The sequence below is a fragment of the Dreissena polymorpha genome, chromosome 8, assembly GCF_020536995.1.
Source record: "Dreissena polymorpha isolate Duluth1 chromosome 8, UMN_Dpol_1.0, whole genome shotgun sequence".
NCBI classification, from domain to species: domain Eukaryota; kingdom Metazoa; phylum Mollusca; class Bivalvia; order Myida; family Dreissenidae; genus Dreissena; species Dreissena polymorpha.
Window position 1 is genome coordinate 88,277,284 of NC_068362.1, and position 14,900 is coordinate 88,292,183.

Consider the following 14,900-nt stretch of genomic DNA (forward strand, 5'->3'; position numbering starts at 1 on the left):
GCACTCAAATAACAAAACATGTATTATAAAATATATCAAATTCAAAGAAGAAAAGGCAGTTAGAGCTTACAGTGAAATTTATTTTGGCTTTTCTCCTCAAAATAAGACAAGCTTAATTTTTGCTTCACATGTTGCTTTTCCTATACATGCACTTTTGATCGCCAATCCAAGTTATTCCAATATTTGTTGATTAAGTTCAACAACGTTGTGTAAACCTAATTAATTGTTATACAGAGGAGGTAATCACGAGACAAACAAGATGGTGACGTCCCTGCCAAGGCAGGTATTTTTGGTCGTTTTATACCCTTCATTACTTGTATTATTTTGTTTTATTCCGCTCTCTTTCCGACCATATAAGGAAGAAAGTTACTGGCCTTTATTTCATAGTTATATTCGCTCTGTATTTCGTCTTTACTTGGTGCGAAATGTCTAAGCGGGATGACCTAATTAGGGCTCCACTAAGAAAATTTGCGGTGAGTAAATAGAGATTTAAAGCGAATTTAAATACGAAATAAACGCTAATCACCTTTTTACTGATATGGCTGGAAAGTGAGCGTCATTTAAAAAATAAACAGAAGTAATAAAGGATATAAAACGGCGAAAGATAACTGTCTCAGTGGGTGGACTTCATTTACCCAACTCGGCTTACGCCGTTTTAGCTGCCGGCGTGGGCCGGTCACGTGATACGGCGTAAGCCGGTTACAAGCAAAAAAAGTGGAACCGGCTTATTTCAAAATGGCAGCATTTGTGGTTGGTTCATATGCTTTGGTTAAACAAATCCTCTCTTGCGACGATGACGATGATGATCTGGCTGTGTTATTAGGAATTGCGGGAATGTAAGTCTCTTAGAGTCTTATATGCCAATATTTCAATATTAATAAAGTCCATAATGCCAGTTATACACTCACTGTGTCTGATAGTTACATTACAGGCATATGATAATATTTATGCAACATTAAAAAAACTGAAGATGACATTATAATTATACTAAAATATAGCACGAACTGATGTAGAAAATCGAAATAAGGACCAACTCAGATGTAGTGCCTCCAACGATATGTTCTATGATTATATGTTGATATCTACGTAACATACATATGGGTTATCATTTCGTTTTAGTGAAAGAGAAGACAGGACAAAGTCGCTACAGTACTACGAGGTCACAATCCAGCAGTATCTACCAGACACCTTCAAGCAATTTTTTAAAGTGACTCCTGCATTAATTGAACATTTGTGTCAAAAACTGTCAGATTGTCCAGAATTGTCTGAAAGAGTTGTTCCAGGTGGGAGAAAGCCTATTCCACTTGAGAAGAAAGTTTTAATGACTATTAGGTACCTGGTATCACAAGAAACTGTCAGAGAGCTCAGCGATTACTTTGGTGTAACAGAACATTGTTTTTTTCGATGCAAAAGACAGGTCATTACTGCTGTAAACGATCAACTTTTTACTAAGCTTGTCACCTGGCCTAAAGCAAACTGTTATCAAGATGTTGCCCAAAGATTTGATGATTTGGGCGCTTATAGTTTTCCAAATGTTCTTGGGTGTATAGACGGCTGTCACATACCAATCACAGCCCCTCATGAAAGCCCGAATTGTTATTTTAACCGGAAACAGTTTCATTCAGCAAGGTGTTTGTGTGCATGATTTAACATTTACAGACATTAATGTGGGCTGGCCCGGCAAAGTACATGACGCTAAAGTGCTACGGAATTCAAGTCTTTGGGAATCTGGCTTTCAAAAGAGTGATAATGGTAGATATCATTTATTAGGGGATGGTGCATATCCACTAAAGCAGTGGTTATTAACGCCTTACAGAGATAATGGACATTTATCACAACAGCAGGTTCGCTACATTTCCTTGTCATCAAAGTGCCAGGTCATTGAGAGAGCGTTTGAATTGCTGAAAGGGCGTTTTAGGAGATTGAAATATGTAAATATGAAATATATTGAAGAAATATGTAAGACAATTGTTGCTGCCTGTGTATTACATAACATTTGTATAATGGAACATGATGGTTTTGAAGACATCTTAAACAATGAGGATAATAATCAAGTCCAATGTAATGATCCTCAATTTTTTATGCAAAATGATGCGGAAGGTCAGCTTAAAAGAATTAATATAACAAACAGGCTACTTGTGTAAGAAAGTGATTATTCGAAACTAAAAGTACTTTTAAATATTCATGACTCAAACATTTACAATGGCGTTGTTTACATTTCTATTGATTGTCCATACATGAAACGAATAGTCAGATTAAAAAAGAAACATATAACATGTATATTTGGTTTTACTTGTTTATTTCCGAAATATTGAACATATTACGAGTATAATGCGTATATCATTATGTCATGCCTGTGACAGCAGGTTTGAAACACCTGTCTGACAAAACTTATCAATTTGTTCCTCATATATCACAGTAAAATAAAAATCATATATCAATATGTTCTTCATATATCACAGTAAAATAAAAATAAAAATATCACATGTATCAATATGTACCTCATATATTACAGTAAAATAACCAAGAGAGCCAAGATGGCCCTAGTTCACTCACCTGAGAGGAGTTGGCTCATTCAATCTTTACCTAATGTCAATCTTGACCTAGATATTGTCCAGACAAACACCATGGTCAAGTTTCATCATTATTGAATCAAAACTCTGGCTTATGGGGTGTTTTTGTGAGATTTGACCTGGTGACCTATATTTTGAGTTGACCCCCCTCCCTTACCAAACATTAAACTTCGCTTAGAAAAAAAAATTACCATGATTCATAAAATCTGAAACAAAATTGTGACCTCTAGAGTGTTTACAATGATTTTGTATAGTATAATGAAAATTTGGACACAATCTAAGGGCAATAATAATGGCATTACTTATGTGATTTTGCTCATTATCAAACTTGACCTATATCTTTCAGCCACTTTCATAAAGAATGCTTAAGAAGTGTGAATGTTAGAGTGTTTACAAACCAAATGTTGACGGACGGACTGCAGACAAAGACCAATCCTAAAACCTCACCTGAGCAATCAGGTGAGCTAAAAAGTGTGTTACACCGCTCTCAGCAATTTTCTAACTTGTCAGAGAAATCAATAAAACCAATGTACTGACCAAGTTTCATGAAGATCGGCAAAGAAATGTGCCCTCTAGAGTGTTTACGAATAAATGTTAACGGACGGACAAGGCCCGGTCACAAAAGCTCACCTGAGCAATCAGGTGAGCTAAAAAGAACTAGAGCTTTGTCACAGACGTGACGAATACCCCCACATGTGGCAATGACACAGAATATTTTGCATGTGTCTTCACAAAATCATAGCAGACACCATGCTCAATATTTAAAACGCACTAAGTGACCCCGTGACCTAGTTTTTGACCTGGCATGGCCCATGTTCGAACTTGACCTACACATCATCTTGATACAACTTCTGACCAATTGTGTTGAAGATCGGATGAAAACTACTTGAATTAGACAGCGAACACCATGCTTAATGTGTAAAACATTCTACCGCTAAGTGACCCATGGCTCATGTTCGAACTTGGCGTAGAGATCATCTATATAAAACTTCTGACCAAGTTTGGTGAAGATCGGAAGTAAACTACTTCAATTAGAGAGCGGACATCATGCTCGATGTTTAAAACACACTAAGTGACCCCGTGACCTAGTTTTTGACCCAGCAAGACCAATGTTCGATCTTGGCCTCAAGATCATCTAGATAAAACTTCTGACCAAACTTGGGGAAGATCGGATATAAACTACTTAAATTAGAGAGCGGACAACCAATACCGACCGACCGACAGACAAGCTCACTCCTATATACCCCCCTAAACTTCGTTTGTGGAAGTATAAAAACAGTAATTGAAACATGTGGGCACAAAATACAACTGCGTATGGCACTTTGCATTAATACAGCCCAAACCTCTAAACTGTAACAGAAACAACTTTTAAACTGGAGTCCTCCTTATCAGAATTTCTGGTTCCATGAAATCATTTCCTACTAACTGAACAGTCTCTAATGCTAAATTACAATGGCAGGTTATTTAAACTGTGGATGAATATACGTTCAACTGCCGCTGCACATATCCCTGATACAATCACAAAGGTAAGAACATCAAACATTTGAAGACAATGTTAAGTTATAATAAAAATATTAAAAGATAAAGAAAAAACCCTGTCATAACACATGACTAAGTAATCATATCATATGACTAAGATGTCATCTTAGTCATATGATATGACAACTTATATATGTGATATGACTACTTAGACGTGCTATGACATCTTAGTCATGTGAAATGACATCTTAGTCATATGATATGATAACCATTACATGTAATATGACAACTAAGTCATGTGTTATGACGTGACATGTGATATGACATCTTAGTCATATGATTAGCCGAATTCGCCGCTCTCGATTGACCGGCGAGCAGGAAAGTAAAATGGCCGACAATGGCGCAAATGTAAGTTAAGAAGAGTTTTTGTGGATTAAAATATGATAACTTAGATATGTGATATGACAACTTAGTCATGTGTTATGACAACTTACACATGTGATATGACATCTTAGACATATGATATGTTAACTTAGACATGTGATATGACAACTAAGTCATGTGTTATGACATCCTAGACATGTGATATGACATCTTAGCCATATGATAACTTAGACATGTGATATGACAACTTAGTCATGTGTTATGACAACTTACAGATGTGATTTGACATCTTAGACATATGATATGCTAACTTAGACATGTGATATGACAACTAAGTCATGTGTTATGACATCCTAGACATGTGATATGACATCTTAGCCATATGATAACTTAGACATGTTATATGACAACTTAGTCATGTGTTATGACAACTTACACATGTGATATGAGATCTTAAGTCATATGATATGTTTACTTAGAAATGTGATATGACAACTAAGTCATGTGTTATGACATCTTAGACAGAAGATTTGACATCGTAGTCATATGATATGACAACTTAGACATGTGACCTGACATCTTAGTCATGTGTTATGAAATATTAGTCATATGATATGATAACTTAGTCATGTGATATGACATCTTAGATATGTGATATAACATATTAGACATGTATTATGACATGACTAAGATGTCATAACACATGGCTAAAATGTCATAACACATGTCTAAGATGTCATTTCACATGGCTAATATGTCATATCACAAGTCAAATATCTTTCTTCAATTAGGTATGTGATAACATCAACTGTTGAACAATATGTTAAACATAACATGAGAACATTTAAAGTCCTATGGCATTAGGCTGAATAAACTTAAAACAAGAAGTGATTGCGCCACCACAAATTATTATTTTTTAGGGTGTCTTTTAAAACGCCGATTAGTGAGTTCACAGCTTCAATATTCTGTTTGCGCAGACATCACAAATGCACGGGTCGTCCCCTGTTATAATATCTTCAAGATCACAATGAGCACAGTCTGCGTGAAATACTAGCCTGCACTCTGAACATCTAATGTAGATTCTGAAATAAAACACAAACATGATAGAGAGCAGGATTTTTAACAAGAGCCGTCCGCGGTTAGTGCACTCCAATTTACTCAGTGCTTGATAGTGTACTGGAAACCATTAATAACTAAGTTGCCTTCCTATTAGCTAAAGAAACTTCAGCGTACAGTTTATATAGTATTGACAGACCTGTACGCTGAAGCCAACCCCGTATCGAAAGTCAACCAGAGTCGTAACATATTTATGTCACGCTATAAATCAAAAAAAGTTCATTTTATTGGATACATTTCTACATATATTGGTAAATGAATATAAAGTACTGCATCGGGGAATATTTTAAGGTTCAAATGTTTCAAATGCATCTTACAATAGATTAAAATAACTCTCACATCAGTCTGAAATTTACAAATTTGACGCCATTGTCGCTTTTTCACGTGATGAGTTTTCATTTGGATACTTTCGGATCGACCTTGACATTTTTTGCTGAAATTGTAAACATTACTTTCGTTTTCTGAAATCTATTATTTGTGATTAACAACTTACGTCTGGTGGATTATAAGACTGATTTCAGTGTGAATCAAGGTAGTTTTAAATAATATTTACTTTGAGTTTGTATTTACACTACAATTTGTTTACAAAACAAGCCAGAATAAGTTAAAATACCGGGAAAAGTCATTCTGAATTTGAAAACACTTGAGCACACGGTATGTTACTAAAAATAGAAATAACGTCATATGACAGTGAAATCTCGGGAGATTCGCATTTCAAGAAGGTCTGTCACATCGCTGTTTTTCTCGGTATCTAGATATCTTCAAAGATAGGCTGGTGACAGTTACAATGTAGCCACCCTACTATGTTTTTAATCTTGCACACTTTTATCTTTGAACTTTTATCTGTTAATCTGCACTAATATTTTATTCTTAACACAGTTTTCTTGACAGCGCCTTCCAATCATAGTCAGGATTGATTGTTCGGGAGTAACAAGTAGAAGTAGAAACATGTAAGAGCAGAATAGATACATTTTAAATGTTTAAGATAGTATTTTGTGAAAGAATATATCAGTTAAATGTGAAAAATGTCAATCTTTCCGATCAAGTGGTTGATTTGGGCCAATAACTGCATTTAAAAGCTGTTTTTGACCGGTCTTTGTTAACTGTCAACTTTTCAGGAATTTCTGGTTGACGTTCCTAATGGGGTTGGTTCATAACTATAAAGTCGCGCCATTCAAAAATCATAAAAAGCGACATTTAAAGTTATGGTAGCCAGAACTACCTTCCTATGTGAGTATATGCTTTTGGAAATGGAGCATTTATTTGGCAAAATTAAATTTAGGGTTATCTGCCCTTATGAAATTGGTTCACTAAAACTATTTATCATGCATACTAAATAAGTATTTATTAATAACATGCAATGGGAAGACTTTTAGTACCTATATTGACCATCCACAAAGATCCTTGTGCGGTTGGAACTCTCTTGTGCAGTTAGACTTTCAATGCTATGTTGTGGTGCTTTTGTATGGCAAAGAAATCAGGTCCACCTTCCAAAATCACTAGAACTGAAATTTGTATAATCTATTATTATTAATAAACTTTGATATTTATATTATTTTGGACCTCCAAGGATATATTATAATACCAATTTGTTATGATCTTATCGTATAAAACTAAAACATAATAACCCTTTGCATGCTGGGAAATTTGTCGTCTGCTAAAATGTCGTCTGCTGAATTTCTAAAATTAGCATTTTCTTCGATTTTTTTCACAGAATACTATCAGAATAGCAAACAGTTTGGATACAGATGAGACGCCACGTTCTGTGGCGTCTCATCTGGATCCAAACTGTTTGCAAAGGCCTTCAAAATTCGGTTCCCGCACTGAAAGAGTTAAGTAAATTGTTATACCTGGATATAAACATATTAGAATCGATTGGTAGCTGAGACGAACAATGATGGGACGAACTAAAATGAGGACAAATTAAAACGGGCAAAAGCCCGCGAAGCGGGCGTTGACCGTTAATTTGTATCACTTTTCTGAAATACAAAGAGACATTACCTTATAGGGATACAAGTCAAATAATTTCTGCCGTCACCTATTTTCGCGATGGAAAATCATAGAGCGCTGGAGCACATAGACACTTCGACAAACGCTATATGACACGTAGATGCATTCCTCATGAAATAATACGGCATGGCAGTAATTATTTAGTAGCGAATCGTACTCTATGTTATTGTATTATGATTTTCTACGATCAAAATACGTCTGTTTGCCTCCCTGTGTGACACATCCTGTTTCCCATAATGCATTGCAAATTGAAAATTGCTCTATATTCTGTTAACAAAATCATAAAAAAGATAACCCGTCTAAATTATTTGCGTACTTCCGGTTTACAATACCGAATAAGATTAGTTTCGAATTAACTTCTTCAATGAACCCAATATTCTATAGTTAATATTATCCCTTTACAGTACATAAATAAACAATTGTTTAAAAGTTTAATTTGTTCACAACATCAACGGCCGCGTTTCTTTCGTCGACAACTATACATGTCTGTGTGACGTCACTGCTTTCGTCAATACGTCATTAAGAAGTAAACATTGAAACTGACATACTCTGGTGGATGTTTACATTGTTGAAATTTAATAAATTAATGGAATGCACTCGATTGGTAAGTCATTATTTAATTAAAATATTGCGTTTGGTTACATAAAACATCAATCTATATAATATTACTATAGATTAACTTTGATAACATGGGAACTGTTTTCGGCACTTACAAAATTTCGCCGATTTTAAATTTAAGGTCATTATTATTCAGTCAAACTAATGGAACATAAAAGTTATCATTTTATTAAGTTTTGGAGTTATTTCTTGAGTATATTCTACGTGATTATTCTAAAGACCCTTTCTTTTGTGATGTATTAAGTTACGTTGTGATTGTAAACAATATTGCATCTCCGACTTATACTCGATTATTTTCGTACCAAACTGTTTCAAACTGTAAAAAATCGAACAGTGCTTACAAACACATTGGAAATAGACTAATTCATATGTACATTTTATGGATTCTTTTTGATTTTCTTTTAGAAGCTGCTCTGTCAAATGCTGGACTTCACACATTCCATGCAGCATTCTGCTGAGCAAAACTGACTGCGTGCTTTGTACTCAACAACGAAGCAATTCTGGACCTATAAAGCTTGACCGGGACTGAAACATTAGCAATTGTGACTCTGTACTGTTCAACGTTAGTGGACTGTAAAGAAACTGCAATTATTGTGAAGAGACTCTGTATGTCTGTAAGCAAAAAGAATATACAGCATAACAAATATCAGGTGTGAAAACAATGTGAAAGAATAGTGAAATTAACAATTTGCAATCAGGCATGTCAAATGAATTGTTGATATTACAAATAATAGTTCCCAGGCAGCTCTAGACGTTTTTTTCTGTATTTCTATTACTAGTTTTAATTCATAAAATGTATGCCACAATTAAAAAGCACACTCTGTTTAGAGACCATTGTGTTGTCTCATTGTGTGATGATGACTTTGAGTAATACATTGTACATTAAACAATATCTACTAAGTTGTTTTTAAGTATCAGATTTCTTGTTTATTATATAAATGAATGTTAATTTTTGCTTAAATATAAATGTGCATAATGCAGTGCCAGTAGCACACTTTGCAATATTTTTATTACAAAAGAGTATGTAGTAAATGTATACATGTGTACCTATAATTAATAATCCTTGCCTAAAAGTTCATTTGACACACCTGAGACCATGTGTATTACCATTATTATTTTCCACATTATGCTGACACTTTGAAAAAATTGTAAATAAGCGAAAAGCAGAAGTTTAGTCTTGTCAACTGTCTCTGATTAATTTTTTGAAGACCATATAAGAAGCGAAAGTGTAGGATACGGTATTCATTTTATTTGATGACTGCTTGTTATAATTTCTTCATAGAAGGCGTACTGGATGAGTGGAGTATTTTTTTTTTGGTTCTACATCTTTGATGAAGTCAACTCATTGACATTTAGTGCCATGACTGAGCGTGTTTTTTAACTAACAAACGGGTTGTAGGAACTTACCAAATATATGCAAACTCATAATAGTGTGTCTAATACTACATGTGTTGAGTGCACAGAAACAAGGGCGAGAAGATAAGGGTATAAATGAACATACTGAATGTGTTATTTTGTTTATGAGCTTGAACATACAAAAACTTGACTTTAATCAATTGGGATGTACATGCAGTTTAATAATCGGGTTGTTATTTTATAATCATATGTGGAAACTGCCTCATTCACATGCAATACGCAGCTGCTGTCTATATGTTTAATGCCACATTCCATAATGACTGAATATCTTTACTTTCAAAACATGACAATGAATTAAATGAAATGAAAATAAACGAAATAATGTAATTAAATTCAGGTGAAAAATATTTGATTATATTTTATTTAAATATGGTTTGGTAAATTATTTACTGGTAAAACAATTCTTGTTGATAACAGTAAATTCGTGATAATAAGTATGTTGTTGTTTATTTTTTGTCTCACACATAAAGAGACAGGTACACTCATATATTTAGCGTTAAGCTTATGATGTGGGTCTTCATCATAAACCGAAATTTTTGCTACTAGTATTTTCTCCTTAGCACCAACCTAGTAATGTTCGATCAATCTCTGTATGCCATAAGCGACAGTTTTTACCAACTGTTAATTCCTGAGGATTCAGAAAAATACAATAAGTTTACCACATTTCATGACATAAGCTCTAACAGTGCGGAAGATATGCAAAGAGTATTGTGTCCAAAGCCAAAGGTGATATTTCTGGTCTGTGTAATTTTGCGCAGTGAATGAGGTCTATGCACTTCTTTCAAGATAGACGCAAACACTCCCGCAAGCATTGTTGCATTTATATGTTTATTAACATTAATAAGTACAAAAAGTTTTTCATTTACATATGCAGGGGATACATTTATGATGTCGATGATTTAGACATGGGACCAAAATAATGAAGTACGACACCATTCTTTTGTATGCTTAAATTAAATAAAATCGTTTTAGAAATAATCTCGCCCTAAAACATAAATGGCATCCCTGCATATGGAAAACATCAATAAAACACAGTTTCGTAAGATTTTTTTTTTATAATTCTAACATTGTTTTGAAAAATGTAAACAAAAAATGAAATACATGTTTAAGAGTTTGAAAACAGTACAAGGGGTTACTATACAAAAAGCACAGCTTCATAAACTTGTTTAAGATTTGAACAAATTATATTTTATTGCTTTGAAAAATTACATATTGTTTTGTAAAGAAATTGAATGTTTTGTTGCATGATAATGTGCAGACATATATTACCCGTGTTATCTTTAACAAACATCAAATAAGCTTTTGCCCGTAAATTAGGTAGCACCTATTATCATATTATTTCTTTTCTATACTACATAAAAGCATTAAAAAACAATGAAAAATAGTGATACAATGCAGATGCTGTTAAAGCCTCGTTATATGCTTCTGATAAGTGTCATCTTACCCTGGAAAGTAGATAAATTGATGCATTTTAATCCACAAAAACTCTTCTTAACTTACATTTGCGCCATTGTCGGCCATTTTACTTTCCCGCTCGCCGGTCAATCGAGAGCGGCGAATTCGGCTTACACCGGCTTGATTATTCGGCGCAAAATCGGATCGAAACAAGTGGTACGCCGGTTCTAGAAGTTAGCCGGCCAGCGCCGGCGTACGCCGATTTGATGAATGAAGTCCACCCAGTATGGGTGTCGCCATCTTGACTATCACGTGATTACTCCCTCTGTATAGGCAGTTCAGTATTTCATTCATAATTAATTAAAACAAAACAATAAAACGTATCATATTCTAAACAATATACTTGACAAACAGTTGAATCTTTAAGAACGCCTAAACATGCTATGACAATTAATATAGATTTATTTTAATTTACTTATGTATTATCTGACCCGACCCGAATTTTCTCGGGTATTTAGATTTTGACCCGCCGACCCGACCCGAAGAATATTTTTGACCCGTGTGAGCTCTTATGTTTATGATCGTGGTGAGGATGATGTTGGTGACGCTGACGATGCTGACGATGGTGATGGTGGAGATGGTAAAGATGGTGACAATGGTGATGTGGAAATCTAATTAATTGGAACAATAAAATGTATGGAATATTAAAACACTTTTATTATTTTTGTTTAAGCAAGATTTTGAAACGCAATTATACATTTTTTTAAGCAAATGGATTGTGTTGGTATTTATTTTCAAGCGTAGTAATGTTGGTGAAATAAAATACTGGATGTATGTTAAGTCATCACGATAGCCTCATTCTTAATGTAAACAAATGATAGATATCTGGAGACACTCGATATGAGGGAATCGTACGATACGATGCGATATACTATCGTCCACAAAAATGCGGTGAAATAAGGACCAGTCAACAAGCCGAACATTGCATAAATTTTGGTTGAACTGGAAAGAATTTGAAGGCCGCCAGTGTACCGGAATATGCTATGCTCACAACGGCTATTACCGTGTCTCGCAGCCGTTCAACGGCCGTAAAGTCGTTGCAAAATCCCTGTTCTCCAGTTACATTCTGGACCAACGGATGGTCAGCCTTCCGCCCGAAGCCGTTCCATACCGGGCAAGGAGTTCCTCTTTTCCTAAGCTGAAGACCGTAGCGCTTAGTTAAGAAGTGTGTTGGAACTTGCGGCTTTCCAGAGCCCGATTGAACACCACTACGAACTCACTGGATCCTCTCCGCAAAATCACTGTTACAAACTGCACCATATACAGCTCATTTTTTTATGTTCTGATCGTCCCATGTACTTTTTGTTATTGGTGTGGTAAAAAAGCGGTGTAAGCAGCTAGCACATTTACTGAGTTGTATTAAAAAGGGGGAATTCCACTTTTTTTACACGTTATACACCCAGTGCCAATTGGTAGATTGTATGTCATATTCCGTAGTTTAGGTTAACGCCGACATTGACGCTTGAAGACGAAACGTAAAATTGTAAATTTAAAGTGTGTTCAATTTTTTAAAGAAAACGTCCATGAGAAAATTGATTAAACATTTCATCTTCATAGTTTTTCTTCTACATTCAGAATTTACTGGAAAAGTTTTATCTGGCGTTTTGCTCGTAAATGGCTGTATACAATTAGAGGTACAAACCCCTGTATCATGTCAAATCACTGCTGTGTCCCTTACGTCGATCAATCTAAATGTCAGAACTTTTTATATTGTAATACGCATTCAAATATAGCAAACGAGACAATACTCCGCTTATAATGTTAACGTCACAATTCAAGTGCAAATTCAAGGAACGTTAACCCTTTGCGTGCTGGGAAATTTTCCGTCTGCTAAATTGTCGTCTGCTGAATTTCTAAAAATGACATTTCTTCGATTTTTTGTTTAAAGAATTCTATCAGAAAAGCAAACAGTTTGGATCCTGATGAGACGCCACGTTTTGTGGCGTCTCATCTGGATCCAAACTGTTTGCAAAGGCCTTCAAAATTCGGTTCCAGCACTGAAAGAGTTAACTCCAACCCTTCAAGTCAATCATTCTTGATTGTGTATTTTATTTTAAATAATTATTTCTATTAAAAAAATACAATGAAAGTGTCGGAGAACACTTATTTTTGTCGGTCAACAATCTAGTGATGCATTGATATATATAAATGGTGTAGTTGTTTGGATCATTATTGTTGGCCCGTTGCCTCACACACAACAAGACAGGTCTGGTGCTTTAAGTTTAACCCATTTATGCCTAGTGGACTCTCCCACCTTATAAATTGGATCAATTTATTTCCAAATAAAGAATGTCTAGTATATTTTTTGTATTTCTATATTTAGAATATTTCTTACAGAAATTCATTTAAGCAAACAGCGCTGACCCAGATGAGACACCGCATAATGCAGCATCTTATCTGGGTCTACGCTGTTTACCAAGGCCTTTTTTCTAGATGCAAATCATAAATGGGTTAAGTTATTGGCCCTGTGGAAATATTGTTCTATTCAGAAAATGATGCGCTTTGCTTCGAGGATAAATGTCACGTCATTTGGCAAGCCTTGTTTTAACATATGATTTTGTTGATGTAAATTTACTTGTTATGCAAAAAAAGATCGCAAGTTTTGTCGGTAAGAAAAAAAAGATAAACGATAATTAAGTAGGGCATTATATAATTTATTAATTGTAAGTGCATTTCCGTATAATTTATGAGCAAAACAACGTGGGCTTATAATTATAATAATGCAAATAAGTCACAAATAACTCTGATCTTAAGTTAATAAAACGATCATTATTTGTGTATGTTTTCAATTTCCTTGAAACTTGTCGATGCAAATATGCGCATGGTGTAATATTTTTGTCATTTATTACCTAGACACGTATTCAGATTTACATGTAAGCTTCCGTTTTCTGCCAATACGCTCATGTCATCTGGAAAGGTATAGCTCACTGAACAGGTCCAGGTTAAAGAGCCCGCTGCAACCACGTGTTCACTTAAAGATATGATCAATTCCAAATTGCTCTTGAAACCATTTTGTCTATATTAAACGGTCTTAATTAATTCTATGTTTGCCTTAATAATAACCAATCGAAAACTTAGTAGTTGTACTACCCAGGAAATCGCATAGATGGTGTCTATTTCTTTCTAACTACTTAAAGAGACCTTTTCACAGATTTTAGCAGATATTGAAGTTTGCCATTGAATGCGTTATATTGATCAATGTAAACTATGGATCTAAAAGGCTCCAGTAAAAAAAAAACAAGTATAAAATTAAAGAAAGAAAAAAGTAAACGTCAACTGGGCTCGAACCACTGACCTCTGGAGTAAATGTCGAACGCTTAGACCAATCGGCCATCCGTGCTCATACATTGAGTGATGTATTATATATATATCGACAACAGTATACCTCTCAAAATTAGTCAATCGTTTTGGGTTGCAACGCTTTATAATCGTCAGGCTTTTAAATCGTCAAATATGCATATAATGGACATTTTAGATCATGGTAAATGCTCAGTATTACTGTTTCCTCACAAATATCATAACTACAACGAAAATTTGCGAATCTGAAATATTTTTTATTAATTTTTTCAATTTACCAAAACGTGAAAAGGTCCCTTTAAGAAGGTATAAAACAAACCCGAAAAATCGCAAAAGTAATTTTTAAAAAATTGAAGATGTTAAAGATAGCGACTAATAGTCATCATTTTTCAATAACATGTTATTGACTGTTACTGACACAGTTTTACAACGTTTGTAATGTAAAACGATTGATTAGTTGTGTGTGTTTTTTCGTCTGTTGTTTTTATTTTAGCAGGAATATAACAAGTTACTAACAGTTCAAAAAAGAATACTATAAAATTCTAAAATTGC

General features: G+C 34.5%; 2 long non-coding RNA genes and 1 pseudogene across 2 annotated transcripts; 2 read left to right on the forward strand and 1 right to left on the reverse strand.

Moving 5' to 3' along the window:
• Window positions 1–735: 735 nt before the first annotated feature.
• LOC127842200 (putative nuclease HARBI1) lies at window positions 736–2,273 on the forward strand (annotated as a pseudogene).
• A 9-nt stretch (window positions 2,274–2,282) lies between these two features.
• Window positions 2,283–11,165, reverse strand: LOC127842201 (uncharacterized). The gene is made up of 3 exons (XR_008031510.1): window positions 11,097–11,165; window positions 6,932–7,057; window positions 2,283–5,518 (listed from the first exon to the last, which is right to left on the reverse strand). It is a non-coding gene; the product is annotated as an uncharacterized LOC127842201 (long non-coding RNA).
• Window positions 8,090–10,030, forward strand: LOC127842202 (uncharacterized). The gene is made up of 2 exons (XR_008031511.1): window positions 8,090–8,166; window positions 8,586–10,030. It is a non-coding gene; the product is annotated as an uncharacterized LOC127842202 (long non-coding RNA).
• Window positions 11,166–14,900: the final 3,735 nt, after the last annotated feature.